The 17,578-nt window shown below is 45.0% G+C and overlaps 1 long non-coding RNA gene across 1 annotated transcript in view; it reads right to left on the bottom strand.

The window, feature by feature from the left end:
• Positions 1–17,272, bottom strand: part of LOC147708539 (uncharacterized) — a 143,399-nt gene extending 126,127 nt beyond the window's left edge. Inside the window, exon 1 of the long non-coding RNA XR_015296646.1 lies at positions 17,141–17,272. This is a non-coding gene — a long non-coding RNA (uncharacterized LOC147708539). The remainder of the gene's footprint in view (positions 1–17,140) is intronic.
• Between the last annotated feature and the right edge of the window lie 306 nt (positions 17,273–17,578).

Below are 17,578 nucleotides of genomic sequence, written 5' to 3' on the forward strand. Positions count from 1 at the left end.
GTATCATGATTAAGGGCCACCCATATACCCTTCTATGTCTCTCCCTTATCCTTGATCTTCCTTCCCATTGTTCCTTCCTTCCCTTCTCTCTCTTTCCTCTTGCTTCCTCTGATCTATATTCAATTTCTCACCTGACCTCTTCTTTCACTCCCTTCCTTCTTTCTATCACTTTCATCGTTTTCTGTTTACTTCTTTCTTTTCGCTTATTAGCACAAGCAAATGACCTTAGGGCTACTGTAATTGTGTGATGGGTGTAGTTGGAGACCATGTAAAGTTTGAGAGTAATCAACAGGCTGGAAAGGGTATACTCAATGACCCCCAAGCGCAGAGTAAAAATAGTTCTGTAAAAAGGCAAAGTTAAGGATGTTCAGTAAACAATTGGCAGCAAATATGGAGACGACATTGGGCTTGCTCTCCTCGTTGGATTGCATGTTTCTATTGTGCACAATGTAATATCTCTGAGTCTAGCCTAGACCTCACACTAATGTTCTAAGAATCAAAGAACATGCCATCCAAGTGAAGTGTGTGGGGTAATTTCCTGTGTTCTCATCGTGATGTTAAAATTCATATGATGTAATGCACTCTGATGTCACTGTTATGCAAATTAGCATGTTTGACATTTTAAAAATCCCACCTCTTTTCGTCAAAGAATGCTGGCAAATACACCACAGGCTCATGGTGGGTAGCCTCATGGACCCATGGTGTGCTCTATATGGATCAAGACAATCCAAGGTCAGATCAAGAAAAGGCCGGGATGTTAAAGGGAACAGGTGAGTCCTTGAGGAATGTATGTAAGTATTTGCCTATCATTTGTCTTCTTTCTTTTACCGTTGCTCAAATTTTAATGTAGAACTCAATAGGAGTGAAATAGCTGAAGATGGATCAGAATATCGAAATTGTTGGAAACAGGGGCTCCTCAAAATATGTTGAGAGCAGGGCCCCCAAAAAATCATGAAGTAGACCCTGTGACTTGCAATAAAAGGTAAAGGGACAATGAAAGTTTGCGGCAAGGTCCAGTTCTGGGTTGCGTCCTGGTGCATTGAACAGCTGTGGTAGGGAAAGGGCAAATAGAGTTGAGGCACGGGCACGATCTGCCCCCTTTAGAGATGCCAGTGATCTTACTATGAACAAGTATGGAGTGCAGTTGCCAATTAACAGATAAGGAACAGAAAACCTTGGTGTCTTATCTTTTTTTCACACGGAAAGACTGGACGAGGAATGTTATTTAGTAAGTGCCTTGATTTGTGCAAAATGAACCTGTTCAATGTCTTGTGTGGCAGCATATTGCTGGCTTTTCTTCCTACACCATCAAGCTGTGTTATTTCTGTCATAGGGCTGGCAAAGTCAATGTCATTGTTAGACTAACATGTATTTTACCTGTTAACCCAAGGATGAGGAGAAGGGAGCAATTTAGGAGGACATTAGAAATATGGGACAAAGAGAGCAATTCAAACATTCACTCTGATGGAGTTAAGAAAGTAAAATGAAAGAGTCTCTTTAAGGAAGCAGTGGAAGAATAGTGTTCATTGGATCAGAACACTGGCAGATCAACGCTGTGGAAACCCTGTGGAAACCCTGCCTAAAAGATAATCCAGGACCCCTGACCCTGCGAGAGCCTACCTCGTCAGCGCTGTTCCCCGTGGACCCTGGTGCCTGCTGGTCTCTGTCCCCCTCCCGCCGCCGCAACCGTCAACCAGAAGCGGCCGCCAAGCAGAGGGGTGCACAGGACTACGTTTCCCGCCCTGCTTAGCGGCGGGAGACGCCGCTGACATCGCGCCAGGCGGCGCATAAAGAGCGCGTCACCCCGGTGGAGCGGGTGATGCTGTGGAAACCCTGCCTAAAAGATAATCCAGGACCCCTGACCCTGCGAGAGCCTACCTCGTCATCGCTGTTCCCCGTGGACCCTGGTGCCTGCTGGTCTCTGTCCCCCTCCCGCCGCCGCAACCGTCAACCAGAAGCAGCCGCCGAGCGGAGGGGGGCACAGGACTACGTTTCCCGCCCTGCTTAGCGGCGGGAGACGCCGCTGACATCGCGCCAGGCGGCGCATAAAGAGCGCATCACCCCCGTGTCACGGGAGCGCGCGGGAGCGCCCGGGGCTAAGCCCGGGCAAAGGGCGGGCCCTCTGTGGCCCTCAGAGGCCCAAGGAGGACGGGACAGGCTACCCCCCTTTGATTTTGGCTGAAATCCTCCTGCATAAGGTGAGAGACTCAACACATAACCTGCCTATCTGTACAGTGACTAATATCCACGAGCTGAAGTAAAGGCATCTGTATAATAATTGTGGCAACTCAATTGTCTGACCAAGGACAACTTAATCATAGCATGATGAAAGTTAAAAAGACACCTATTGCTACTAGATCTTCAACCAGGAACAAAGTGGTTCCGACCACACCTTTGCCCACCCTCACTGCAATTGACATCATGCTGCAGAAAACCATCAATGTCGTAGCTGATGCTATTCAAAGTACTGAGAGACGTCTTTCTTTAACCCCTAACTTATGTTTCCCCAATTTATCACAACACAACACCCCTGTTACAAACACACTGGATCTTAGTACTAACTCGCAGGATTCACTCTTAATGCAATCTTTTACAGGATTGCCTAATACTCAGGCAAGAGAAACCCCTACCCCAGACACAGTTACACCAATAATCTGTAACAGTGCAGAAAGTAGCATACTACTAAATTGTAGCCCACAGATACACCAAGGTACTCCTTCTTTAACGAAGGACATGCCGTTAACTTTATCATGCGAAGTTAACACAGGGGGATTACCATCCTCAAATACCCCAGTGAGTGAAAAGGACAATCCGATAAATAAATCTAGAAGTCGGTACAGGAAAAAGTTAAAAATTAACAGGAGACAAATTTCACGACCTACTTGTAGACACAAATCTTCTGTTAAAGACATTTGGTCTACTTTTAGATTAACAAAACAGACAAACAATTTAAATACTTACCAGTCTCTCACATCAAATAACACGTTGGGCAGTGTCCACCGGTCATGCCAAACTGACTCATCATCACTAGATGATACTATATTTTTGGACCGTATAGAACACCTAATAAGGTCTCTCTTGCTACCAATAAGAGAAAGAACCATTAAGTTGGAAGAATTGACGGAGAAATCCAACTCCACACATAATAAAAATTCAGCATTAATACTGGAAAAAATGGATTCTTTACCAGCAAAAGAGACGTCATCTAAACGCCCACCCAAATTGTCTAATAAAAAGACTGTACGACCAAAAAATTCCCCTGATACTGGCAATGCTAAACAGCCACTACCTTTGTCGCTGACAGGTACAGTGTCAGGTACTGTTTTGGATGTTTCCAATATAAATTCTACTGTCCTTAATAATATTAGTGTCCCAGCAGAAATTTCAGATACTAATGCCACTCCCGAGTCGCCTCTAGTGGAAAATGACGAGAGCGAATGGGCAGCTGAGGGTCTATGTCTGGACAAACAAACTGTCCAGCATGGATCCTCAAGGCCTGTGGTAGTACAAAAGGTGTCAACAAATGATCCCAATGTAAACTCAACTCAAAAACCGCTCAAAAAACCAATATACACTAATCTTTCTCCAGAGTCTCACCCTTACACAATGGTGATGATAGGTGTTCCTAAACTAGTTGAGGGAAAGACAGAGACATATGGGGAGCTAAAAAATAAGGTGTCCCACTGGTTAACCACCCATAGGCCACTTCAACCTCACCTTGACGGCCGCATAGCACATGTTAGGAGGGTAGACTGGGTGGGCCACAGATTTAAATCCACAGAAGGAGACTGCATTATTGTTACATTTAATGACACCAGAGTGGCAAGGTACATTACCAGTTGGAGGGACAGTTTTACAAATAGTTTGATCCGTACAAAGGACCTTAGCTATTTCTACCCTTCTAATGGTCCTGGGCCAAATAACAGGTATCCCCATCTCCATGGGGAACAGAGAGGGTCCTACACTCACACTAATCAATACCTACACTGGCAAAACACAGATAAAAACAGTCACCATGATTTGGGTGACCAATTATATCCAGGCCAGGCTATACCTTGGAATCATAGAACTAGAGATTATTCAGCAATTTACCCAGAGAGTAGGGAAGGTTTATACCAGATACACCAACAGGAATACCCTTACTTCCCTAACATAAACAACCAGTACAACGTCCCTATCTCTAATAGATTTCATGCCTTTTATGACCAGTGTGATTTGGAGGGGGTTGACTGACTACCCAAATCACAAACTACCTGTGTGAACAAGGACATGGCAAAATGTGAGTTGATTTTAGACAAAAGTAACAGCATAAAGGGTCTAAACGCTTTCGATACTACTAATTGCCTTCCAACATCTGAGCAAATGGGCATCATCATAAGAACCTCTGAAGAGTGCTTATCCTCACAAAACAGTCCAGAGCCGTTCATAAATAACGTACAAGCTTTCAGCCATGAACTACCTAATAAACAACAACAGCATAACGCAATAGAAGATCGGGAAGTTGTTAGAACAGAGCCCATTTCCCTAAAAGCTGCTACAGTTGTATCTTCAAGTACAGACCTAAATTCTACAAGTCTGGTATCATGGAATACGGCAGGCCTGGCCGATAAAATTTGTGATCCTACCTGGCTGTCCTTTGTTAAACAATATGCAGTGATATGCCTGCAAGAGACTTGGCTGGTAGACAAAAAATCTGCTCACATCGAGGGATACCAAAGTTTTTACAACCAGGCTGAACCCTCTAACAGTGGGAGAGCAAAGGGGGGTTTGGCCATTTATATAAGTCTGGCTCTTACCCACCATAAAACCATCCGACACACAGGTAACAGGAACCTACAAGTACTTGAGCTAAAAAGGGGTAAATCCACTCTGTCCTTGATTAACTTTTATAATGCATCAAATCAGTCTGGAGAATGCAATCTACTGCCCTTGAGTGATTTTTTGAGCGACAACAAAGAGAAACTGTCGAGTAAACTGTTGATTGCCGGTGACTTTAATACACACCCCTGTGGGAATCCTGTAGAGACACTTATTGGATACTTAGGGTGCAATAGCATAAAAGGATTTCACTTTGACCACTCGCGGCGCGGTACACTGCTTAATAATATGATGGACAAGTATAATCTGGTTGCTGCCATGTCCGAGACACCGGAGCATACACTCTTTCAAGTTCCTATGTTTAAAGGTAATTCAAAAGGCTCATATATAGATCACATTTTATTATCCACTGATCTTGTCAACTGTGTCTCGGATTTCCGCATTCAATGGAATACCCATAGTGATCATAACCCGATTTCTATTAATGTTGGTGGAGGTATCCTGGAATTGCGAAAGAACAATGAAAGCCGTGGAACCATAAAAACTATAAATGGAAAGCGCTGATTAAAATGGACTATGATAATCTATATACAGCGATAAATAACCTCTGTAGTTTGGATCTCGAAACCTGTGTGTCATCTACATCATCTCCTGGTCAAATTTTTTCTGCTTTTGAGGGGGTCGCCGCAGTAGTGGGGTCTTTATTAACTGTGCCTGTAAGAGGGAGTATTGGAAATAATCCAAAATGGTTTGATCACTCTTGCTCCAAGGCGAATAAAGACCTCAAGACAGCCTTAAGAGTTAAACCTAGAGACCCAACCTGTATTAAAGCCATGCGTACACAGTATAAAAAATGCCTCGCAACACGGAAAAGAGAGGTTAAGGTGAGCACCTGGGAGTCTCTTTTAGACCTGAAAATCTTGGGTAATAGTGCCAGGTTCTGGGAAATCATAAATAAGCCACTATTTGACGACCCAAGTAATACGGCACTTGGCACAAATATCCCTGAGGAAGACTGGGTCACTCATTTCAGCGTCATTTTTAAAAGTAATAAGCCCCAGGCAGAATATTCTTCTATTACTCCTATGGAGAATTTATTGCACTTTACAGCTAAAGAGATTGAAATAGGTGTTCAAGGCCTAACTTGTAATGAGGCCCCTGGGCCTGATGGCCTCCCCCCGGACCTTTTTAAATCCCTGCCATCACTTTGGGCCCCAGTCCTCACCGCAGTAATTAATGCAGCGGCATCGTCTGGTTGCCCATCTTCATGGGGGATTTCTACTATAGTACCTGTATTCAAAAAAGGTGACCGCAGTAGTCCACTTTGCTATAGAACAATATCTTTAATTAACTCCATAGCAAAAGTGGTAGGGGGTGTAATTTTAAACAGATTAACAACTTGGGCCGATGAAAATAATATAATTTCCCCAATTCAATATGGTTTCAGGCCAGGCCATTCAACGATTACCCAATGCCTGAACCTATATATGATTATAGGGAAATATACTATGGCCAGAGAAGGTACAATCCATATGGCATTCATGGATCTATCGTCGACTTTCGACTGCGTAGATCGGGCAGATTATGGGATGTCATGGCTAAAATAGGCATAGAGCAGAATCTGATAAACTTCCTAGCCGACATGCACTCCGATACACGAGCTAATGTTAGATATACTCAAGATTTAAAAGTAACAAGGGAATTTGGAATACATCGTGGTGTTCGCCAAGGGTGTATTCTAGCCCCATTCCTATTCAATCTGTATATTAATGACTTAGAACAATATCTCTTAGACACAGGAGTCGATTACCCCTACGTAGGCCGGAAAGGACTGCCGGTACTGCTTTATGCGGACGACGCAGTCCTGATCTCCAGGACAGCAGCAGGATTACAAACTCTATTAAAAGCATTTTATGACTTTATGCAATCCCGGGATTTGAGTATTAACAACTCAAAATCGTATGTCATGAAGGTAGGCCTGGGGTACAAAAAACCAAATACCTTTAATATGGATGGGGAAAAAATTCCTGTGACAAAGACATTCTCCTACCTGGGTGTCCTTTTGGACCACCAGCTGAATTGGGGACCTGCTATATAGAGGAAAATTGGAGAGGTAACAAGGGCTAATGCAGCCATAGTGAAGTAGTGTGGCTCACTGGTTAGAGGCGCAGACCCGAGAGCAGAGGACGGCCCGGGACCAGGGTTCGTTTCCCGGCGTGGCAGGTTTCTGGACCAGGGTCAGCAGACTCGATAATTCTCTCGCCTTGGTGCCCACTCTGATCAGCGATCACACTCGGCAACTCTGGGCATTAGCTTGCCTCATCTTCACTAACGGCCCCACAATACCGCCGGGGATGCCTGGTCTCACCCAGGTGCCGAGAGCGTGAGGGGTAGGTGTTCCGCCGATCCAGTGTCCTCAGCAAGGTTTATCCAAACCCTATAACGCTGGCCTCACGGGAGCAAGCTGCGGGGCCCAGTCTTTATCCCCTTAGGGTCGCCTAAATAGAGCAGGACCCCTTGGCCCTCTTGTCCTCCGACCCAGCGAGGTTGTATGTGCTTTCTTTATATAGATAGAGCATTGAGTCCACTTTTGTTTCTTTGTGTAGTACTTTATTTTAGGTCCTGACGAATCGCCTTTTGGCGAGAAACATGTTGACCACACTAGGGGGTAGAGTTATTGCTCTGTACACCTTTACGGTCTCTAAACTCCCCTCCCACCCCTTTTAACTAAGGAATCAGCCACGTTATTAAAGTTGCAAGTGGACTGACTACCTTTTTTATCGCCTTCACTCACCATTGCACTGACTACACCTTCTCTCATCCTCACCCACATCCACCATCGGCTAGGAACTAAAAGAACCCCGTCAAAAGAGTACCTTTGGGCACTCCGTCAGACATTGCAGCGCCGGTCTGACGAGGGGCAGTGAGCCGATGATGACACCGGACACCCTCCAGTAAGGGTGTGTTTCACGCTTATTACTTTGGGTGTGTGAGGCTCTCTAAGTTCCGACTAGGGAACCCTTTCTTCGCAGCCACGGTATTGATTATACCAACTCCCTGCTCCACATTGTCTTAAACACCCCCCCGGGGAACTTTGTACTCTGCTGCTAGCTCACCCTGGAGATACCCATTAAGGGACCATCTCTCAGGAAAGCCAGGAAGGGTTTCGCAGAGGTCGAAGCGCCTTGGGACCCTCCGGGTAAGTAGTGTGCTATATAAATGCCTATACATTTACATACATTGTGTACAGTTGCTATAACTTCAGAGGACCAATAGAGCTCAAAGTACACACACAGACTTGGACACAATGTTTCTTACTAAACCGATGAGGCGTGTCTGGTGTACACTATATTTTAACGTTTATCTATGTAGCAACTATAAAAAAGGTATCTGCGGGCTCCAAGACGAGCATGATGTCCCCATCGCCCACTTTGCTCACTCCAGTATTGGGACTACTTTAAATAACAGTCTTTTTTCACTAGAACTTGAATTTGCGAACGAATCAGTGTGTCTCGTTGTCGAGTTCAAGCCGACCTTTCATGGCAGAGGTCTTTCCTCTACCATTGATTATATCCTGTGTTCGCAAACTCTAAATAATCGATTAAAAAACTTTATAACCGGCACTGACCCCTCCAGTGATCATTACTCCAACAGTATCACCATAATATTTAACTCAGTCTCCCCAGCCCACTCTAAGACTAGTCTTCTAACGCAGCAATCTCTGGAGATGGGTAAAACCAATGGCTATACTGTAAAATGGTCAAAGATCAACCCCAACGAGGTTACCAGCAGGATTATCCAAAAAACCCTTCCCCTAATATACAATTGTTTAGCGGAGACCTCATCTCCCCAGTTGATCCTCTCTAGTTTCGTTAACATCTTAGAAGCTATTCGGCAGGAGCTCACTCGCCAACATAAGGCACATGATAAGGATTCCCGGGGGTGGTTTGATTCCCATTGCCGCAAAGCCCTTAGCGCGCTAAAACGAGCTCTACGTAGCCAAGATAGGGACATGGCCCTAATAGCCTCATTAAGAAGAAATTATAAGCTGGCCCAAAAAACCCGTAAACGGGAAATAAAAAACAACCTCTGGGCCCAACTGCATGAGAGCACATTGAGCAAGGACAGCACTCTGTTTTGGCGAACAGTTAAGTCCCCTTTTTTAACGGACGCTATAGCTTTTCGCCACCTAGACCTGGCAGTACCCGCTGAAAAATGGGTAGCCCACTACTCACAGATCTTTGGGGACTCCACTTCAACAACTGAGGCCTCCAGAATTGGGGAGGCAGTCCTTACTAGGGATAACACCTATCCTATTGACCTCCACTTCGACCTTGTGGAGGTGACTGCTGCACTGACTTCCTCAAAGACCGGGAAAGCTCCCGGCCCTGACGGAGTCCCACTTGACATCTTTGTGAGTAACCTAGACCTATGGTCCCCAATTGTCATGCAAGTTATGTCCGCAGCTTCACAGGTCAGCCTAATCGACTCTTGGTCTACTTCTGTGCTTCTACCCATTTTTAAAAAGAGAGAACGCGACAACCCAGCCTGCTACACACCCATTTCCCTCTTGGACTCGCTGGGCAAGGTCGCTGGGAGACTAATCTTTGACCGTCTCCAGGACTGGGCCAAAGAGAACAAGATCATAACCGACCTCCAGTTCGGTTTCCAGGAGGGATTGGGCACTGTAGAACAGGCCCTTAATCTGACACTACTCATGGGTAAATATGCTTGGGCCAAAGGCGGTAACCTTTACCTCGTCTATGTGGACCTAAGCTCCGCATTTGACTGCGTAATCCACTCTAAGCTGTGGGAGATCCTGAGTAACCTGGGCGTAGATCCTCCACTCCTGAAATTTCTTCGAGAGCTCTACTCGGATGCCAAAGCATGTGTGAGGTATGGCATCAATGGAGAGCTTTCGGAATCATTCGGCATCGCAAAAGGCGTCAGACAGGGGTGCGTCCTTGCTCCATTTTTATTTAATATCTATACAAACGGATTGGAACAAGCGATGCTGGTAGATAATAAAGACCTCCCCTGCATAAACACCCGGCCAATCCCTGCATTACTATATGCTGACGATTCCGTCATTCTAGCGAGAACACCAAATCAGCTCCAGCTCCAACTGGACAAGTATTGTCAATATATGCTTTCTCTTTGCTTAAAAGTAAATAAATCCAAGACTTTTGTTATGCATATTGGCAAGAAAGCTCAGAAATGCAAACCTCTCTATATTGACAACACTAGGCTAGAAAACGCTAGAACATATCCTTACTTAGGGATCCTCATCGACGACCATATGTCCTGGAAACCTGCCACCTCCAGCAAGAAATTGTAGTTCCAGCGCACAACAACGGCGCTGACCTATTTTTCAAGGAAGTTGGGCAAGCCCGCTCCTGCTGTGATACTGAAAATCTACCAAGCCAAATGTTTGAGTGTGACCACTTATGGAGCGGGTGTATGGGGCTATACTCCTGCTACTGAGCTCCAAGTAATCGAAAACGATTTCTTGAAATATGTATTAGCCCTCCCCCGAAGTGCTCCTAACTACGGTAGCCATACTGAGCTTGGTTGGGACTATCTATCTGACACCATTAGATACCAACCGATCCTCCTCTGGCACCGTATATGGACTAAGGAGCAATGTCTCCTTACTAGGTCGTTAATAACCGATTGCCTTACATTGACCCACTGGAAAAAGATTCCCTGGTTATTATATGTTTTTAAATTTCTGAATGATTTGAATTGTCCAGCGTTTTTCACCGACCCTGTCTCACTAACGGCCATACCCAGAAAGACCTTGAAGAACTTATGTGTCGCCCATTTAAGAGACCTACGCATGTGTTCTGAAATTGGCAAACAATCAAATACTCACTTAATGACGATACAATCCTCCTATGGCATACAACCCTATCTGTCTTTTTACCTGTCAAATTATGATAGATATGTTTTAATTAGATTTCGGTTTGATTCCTTTTATCGTCTTGTTTCGTTCCCTGAGCCCTCAGATTGGTCTCGTGAACTAGCTAGATGTCCCTGTGACGGCTGTTCTTCTCAGTCTACTTTGCACGTAACTTTATTTTGTAGCTTCTATGAGACCCCGCGCAAACGCTGGTTGGTCCCACTTCTCCGACAAACAGGACTGAGAAGATGCAGACCTGCTCTTTTGGCACTACAGTTTTTAGATACCCCGTTTGTTGCCAAATCTATAGCTTGCTTCCTAAAGGCATGTCTGAAAATTTGTTCTCAACTAACGGTTACTGCATTGTAAATTTTTCTTCTTTTTATGTGAATAATTTTTATTCCATTGCCGTACAGGATGTCAATGTATAGACGATTCTTTTAATGATTAATTTAATGTTTTCTGTATCTATCAGTCAATATTGCTCAAATGAAAACCTTTTTTATAAATTGTTGTAAATATCTTTCTACAATGTACTTTTATGATTGTAAATTCAATCGAAATAAAGTTTCTTTTGACTTTGACTAACTGTGTATTCTGTCTGTAAACTGATACTTTTTGTGATCTTTAGTATTGTATGAATTATCTGTAAATTTTTTATTGAAATGTGCTTTTATGAATGTTACCATGTAAATTTGAATAAAGTTCTTTTGACTTTGACTTTGACACTGGCAGATCAAAATGCTCCTCGGAGGGGCAAAGAAAAGAAAAGGAGGGAATGCCATTGAATTAGGAACCCACCTGCGATGGACAGCAAAGCCAGCCAATCATGAGCAAGGGTTGATCCGAAGACCATGCAATTTATATTAGAAAGAATAGGTCTTCCTATAGACAGCTGACAGTTTGTAGCCGAGACCTAATGACCTTTGAATATTTTAGGCAGCACGTGCACTACAAGAATGCTCTACATCAGGGAGATATATATTGTGTACAGTTGCTATAACTTCAGAGGACCAATAGAGCTCAAAGTACACACACAGACTTGGACACAATGTTTCTTACTAAACCGATGAGGCGTGGCTGGTGTACACTATATTTTACTTTTTAGTATTTTTATTCATTCTATTTAGGCTGCGTCATTCTAGCGAGAACACCAAATCAGCTCCAGCTCCAACTGGACAAGTATTGTCAATATATGCTTTCTCTTTGCTTAAAAGTAAATAAATCCAAGACTTTTGTTATGCATATTGGCAAGAAAGCTCAGAAATGCAAACCTCTCTATATTGACAACACTAGGCTAGAAAACGCTAGAACATATCCTTACTTAGGGATCCTCATCGACGACCATATGTCCTGGAAACCTGCCACCTCCAGCAAGAAATTGTAGTTCCAGCGCACAACAACGGCGCTGACCTATTTTTCAAGGAAGTTGGGCAAGCCCGCTCCTGCTGTGATACTGAAAATCTACCAAGCCAAATGTTTGAGTGTGACCACTTATGGAGCGGGTGTATGGGGCTATACTCCTGCTACTGAGCTCCAAGTAATCGAAAACGATTTCTTGAAATATGTATTAGCCCTCCCCCGAAGTGCTCCTAACTACGGTAGCCATACTGAGCTTGGTTGGGACTATCTATCTGACACCATTAGATACCAACCGATCCTCCTCTGGCACCGTATATGGACTAAGGAGCAATGTCTCCTTACTAGGTCGTTAATAACCGATTGCCTTACATTGACCCACTGGAAAAAGATTCCCTGGTTATTATATGTTTTTAAATTTCTGAATGATTTGAATTGTCCAGCGTTTTTCACCGACCCTGTCTCACTAACGGCCATACCCAGAAAGACCTTGAAGAACTTATGTGTCGCCCATTTAAGAGACCTACGCATGTGTTCTGAAATTGGCAAACAATCAAATACTCACTTAATGACGATACAATCCTCCTATGGCATACAACCCTATCTGTCTTTTTACCTGTCAAATTATGATAGATATGTTTTAATTAGATTTCGGTTTGATTCCTTTTATCGTCTTGTTTCGTTCCCTGAGCCCTCAGATTGGTCTCGTGAACTAGCTAGATGTCCCTGTGACGGCTGTTCTTCTCAGTCTACTTTGCACGTAACTTTATTTTGTAGCTTCTATGAGACCCCGCGCAAACGCTGGTTGGTCCCACTTCTCCGACAAACAGGACTGAGAAGATGCAGACCTGCTCTTTTGGCACTACAGTTTTTAGATACCCCGTTTGTTGCCAAATCTATAGCTTGCTTCCTAAAGGCATGTCTGAAAATTTGTTCTCAACTAACGGTTACTGCATTGTAAATTTTTCTTCTTTTTATGTGAATAATTTTTATTCCATTGCCGTACAGGATGTCAATGTATAGACGATTCTTTTAATGATTAATTTAATGTTTTCTGTATCTATCAGTCAATATTGCTCAAATGAAAACCTTTTTTATAAATTGTTGTAAATATCTTTCTACAATGTACTTTTATGATTGTAAATTCAATCGAAATAAAGTTTCTTTTGACTTTGACTAACTGTGTATTCTGTCTGTAAACTGATACTTTTTGTGATCTTTAGTATTGTATGAATTATCTGTAAATTTTTTATTGAAATGTGCTTTTATGAATGTTACCATGTAAATTTGAATAAAGTTCTTTTGACTTTGACTTTGACACTGGCAGATCAAAATGCTCCTCGGAGGGGCAAAGAAAAGAAAAGGAGGGAATGCCATTGAATTAGGAACCCACCTGCGATGGACAGCAAAGCCAGCCAATCATGAGCAAGGGTTGATCCGAAGACCATGCAATTTATATTAGAAAGAATAGGTCTTCCTATAGACAGCTGACAGTTTGTAGCCGAGACCTAATGACCTTTGAATATTTTAGGCAGCACGTGCACTACAAGAATGCTCTACATCAGGGAGATATATATTGTGTACAGTTGCTATAACTTCAGAGGACCAATAGAGCTCAAAGTACACACACAGACTTGGACACAATGTTTCTTACTAAACCGATGAGGCGTGGCTGGTGTACACTATATTTTACTTTTTAGTATTTTTATTCATTCTATTTAGGCTGCGTGTATTATTTATGATTATAGTGCTACCATGTGGGAGCATGTAGGTTTGTTGTTCCTCCCTGAATTGCTTTAATCACCATCTTGCTGCACAATGTGCTCGGTAAAAACCATTACATGGATGAATGACCAACATATGATTAAAACGCAGCATTTAAATCACGAAGGTGCTGAAATACCATTGCACGCGCACTTGAATGTGATGGACACTCAACAAAGGGAGCAACTCAAATGTTCGTGAAGCACTGAAAACGTTCAAACGTTCAATTTTCGTGAAATTGTTAATAACAACGCGTGGTGAGAGCGAACAACAGTATCTGCGCCAGTATGAAGAAACACGAGGGATGAGCAGGGGTGGTTATACGTTTGAGTGACATTTTAACGCGAGTTGAGTGAACATTTGCCACCATTTCAGAAAAGGGTGGTGTGTTTTAGCACCGCCCCGATGCCAGTCCCTTTATTTTATCATGCGTGCTCTGGATCCGTTTTAGTTAAATATTGGGCACGACGGACTTCCGGTATTCACATATTTCTTTGAACAACCTCTGGTAAGACGAGCGTGCGTCCAAAGCATTACACGGGCAGAGGTGGTTTCACTGGGGCCGCATCTTTCTGCAGTGCTCTATGAAGCAGGCCTCAGTTCTCTCTTCACCAATCCTGGGCGAGCCGGAAGGGGGTCCCCAGTCGGCCCTTTGAAGCCTATCATTTGTTGAAAGGTGTTCAGAGGAAGTGGCGCTGATCAGTGAAGAGGGCCCTGGAGTAGCTTATTTCCATCGATCACATGCTAAGGACTTGGGAAAGAATGCCGGTTACTTTGGGTGTATGGCAGAGGCTTGCCGGCTCCCAGGCCTCATTGGGGTCTGTCAACATCGCCGCGCTCCCCCGGTGAATCCCCTCACTTGAATAATCTCAATACACTACATACAGAATGGTTGAGCATAAAAACAATAAGAGGCCTGCGGGCTCCTGCCGGTTCCAGGTGTGCAGTGCAGCAGTTTATTCAATGTAAATGAAGAGATTTGTGACACCCACGTGAGACCGAGAGCAGTAACTGTCTGTAGCGCCTTGAGGACGCCTTTGGCCCTAACGACTCCGACTGGAGTGAGCCCAGCTCGGCAGCTATGCATTCAATGGGAGTGTGCCGGGACGACGGCGCTTCTCGGGAGCAAACTACGGCGCTTCGAAATTTACATTTATAGGACTGGCTGGGACACTTGACCCACATGCATTGTGGGTTTTTTCTCGCCCATGCAAAGTGCTCACCTATAATAAAATAATAAAAACACGACGTTCCACGCCAAAGTCGTCTACGAGGTGGGCGCCTGAGTTGTTTAAATGTTGCGTCAATCGTGTCCGCCCGAAGGGTCTGCTGGTCTACTTCATTCCTTTTAGGAATGTGTATTCGGTCCTATGGCCACAGATGTAAGCCCGCTCAGATTCATTTGCCCTTCCAGATGTCGAAATAATGAGCGCCAATTTAAAGGGTTGACAATCCATATCTGTTATTCAGCGCAAAGATGCCCGAACACTAAACGTACTCTTTACAATTATACGTGATGATAAGCTCGTTAAAATGTGCACTCACTATAAAGTTCACTTCACTGCCCACGGTCCATCGCATCTATCCTCTCCGCTTGTGCCTGCTGCGCACACTGGCCTCCCTTGATATACGTACAAATACGCTCCGCTCAGCTTTATTTGGAGAAAAAAAAACGCCTGCCCAGCGCAAGAGGAATGTCGCCCAACAGTACTTTAATCAGGTTTACTGAACATCATCAACGCCATGTCCCAAACGGGACTTGCACTGTCACAGTGTGAAATGGGCCTTGCGCCACCAGCGCCGCTCAACATTCCCAGGCATTTTGAAACACTAACACATTTTCGTTCAATTCGGAAATATATAGAAATAAAGCGAGATCTCGTAGACGCTGATTTTCTCAAAAAAATCAAAAAACCCTATTGTAAAAATTGATTGCGCCTGTGGACACTGCAGGGAGTGAAGAAAGCGTCCTGTGACGTACTTGAACACATTCATGATAAAAGTAACGCTTCTGAAATGTAGCGTCCTCCTTTACTTGTATACGTTAATGTTACCTTTTACATAACACCTAAAGTAAGTATACTTATTTAATAGAGTCCTTCTACGATATGGGCCAGTGTGATCACACGGACACGGTAATGGTATACTGTGGTGATTTAAAAATCTGAACTAAAGTGCAGAACAGCCAAGGGGCGATTTATTCACATGTGACATGTTAAAAGTGGACAGACCTATTGATTTTTGGACTGACCTGGATTCCGAGTGCCTAGGGGGGAGAAGGACAAGTGCCAGCCTAGACGAGAATAACTCGTACTCCATGAAACTGGCACTGAAAGCCTTGGCCTCCTGATAAGACGCATTCAAAGGCCCCGAATAGGCACTTAAGGCCAGGAGCCCCCTTGTATGAACCCTCCCCTGCAGGGCACACATCACACTGGCAGCGCCTGACGAGCTATGAGCTGCACCGACGTGATCCAGTGCAGCGAGCTGGGGGTGTGCGTTAGCTTCCTGCAGTACCGCTGGACCCACCGAGCTCTTCCGCATCCTTTCATCATCGGGCAGCTTGGCCGCTCGAAAAGAGGTATCCCGGCCCCAGCAGGGCCTGATGCATTTCAGATAAAAAAATCAAAAAAATAATCTAAGGACCGTGATTGATCCACGCGCGCCACACAGCGATGTGCAATCGCAAGCCATCTTCCGTGAGTGATCCTCCCGCCCCCTCCCCCTGGCGCGGTGACACGCACAGCCCTGCAGTAGCCTGTATAAATATGGTGCAAGCCGGCATCCCTCGCGCTACAACTTGTGAGAAATGATCACAACACAAAACACGTAGGGGAAAAAAAGGGAAAATACTCCCCCGGCTCAATTCCACTGTTTGGAGGAGGTGCTGGGTTATCATCTTAAACATTATCTGACACATCACTGGCTCCTTCAGCCTAACAACCCTACACTCCGTGTCCCCAATGCAGCAGCAGCAGCAGCACCCGATCCCCACAACAGAGCTAGCCCCTTGAAACCCCCACCCCGCCCTTCCGTCAAAGCAATCAAACCGCGGCACACACAGCATCACAGAAGCGCACGCCTGCCTCCTCGCAGTGCCTGCATTTAATGCAGCATGCCGGGCTCAGAGTCCTGCCATTCCCCATTCTCGCGATTAAAATATGTACCGATGAGTTCAAATAATAAAACACCCTATCAATATATTTTTATTATAGGCGTTGTACCCCCCCCCCAATCCCCCCCCCCCCCTTCAGTAAAAATCTCAACAATCCTTTAAAGCCGGGTGGATGGCCTTACCGGTGCCTGGAGCTGCAGAGGAGGTTGCACCGTGGATCTCTTGTCACAGGTGCCGCGCCGCTGCCACCCCCCCGACCCCAGCAGTAGCAGCGGCAGCAGAAGCAGCGCTCGGCGGCCAGCAGCAGCTCGGGGAGAGGCGAGTCGACAAGAGGAGAGGTGGGCGAGCGCGCATGCGCGGCCGAGACGCCGTTTCTGCTGCTACTACTCCTGCCCCGAGCGAGAGCTCGCTGGGAAGGTCAGAGAATTCCCCACAAGCAGGGGTAAGGAACCCGTACTGTGGCCTTTGCTACCAGGGGTCAAACGCAGGTTCATACGCGCAGGGCGACCCAACCCCTCAGGGACCCCCGAACACTTGAGGGGGGCATTCAGTCCAAGTCCAATAAATATTTGTGAGATGTGAGTCGTCAGTGGCCCCTCATGACTTTCTGTAGGGAGTCC

Source organism: Lissotriton vulgaris, chromosome 6 (genome assembly GCF_964263255.1).
Source record: "Lissotriton vulgaris chromosome 6, aLisVul1.2, whole genome shotgun sequence".
Taxonomy (NCBI): Eukaryota; Metazoa; Chordata; class Amphibia; order Caudata; family Salamandridae; genus Lissotriton; species Lissotriton vulgaris.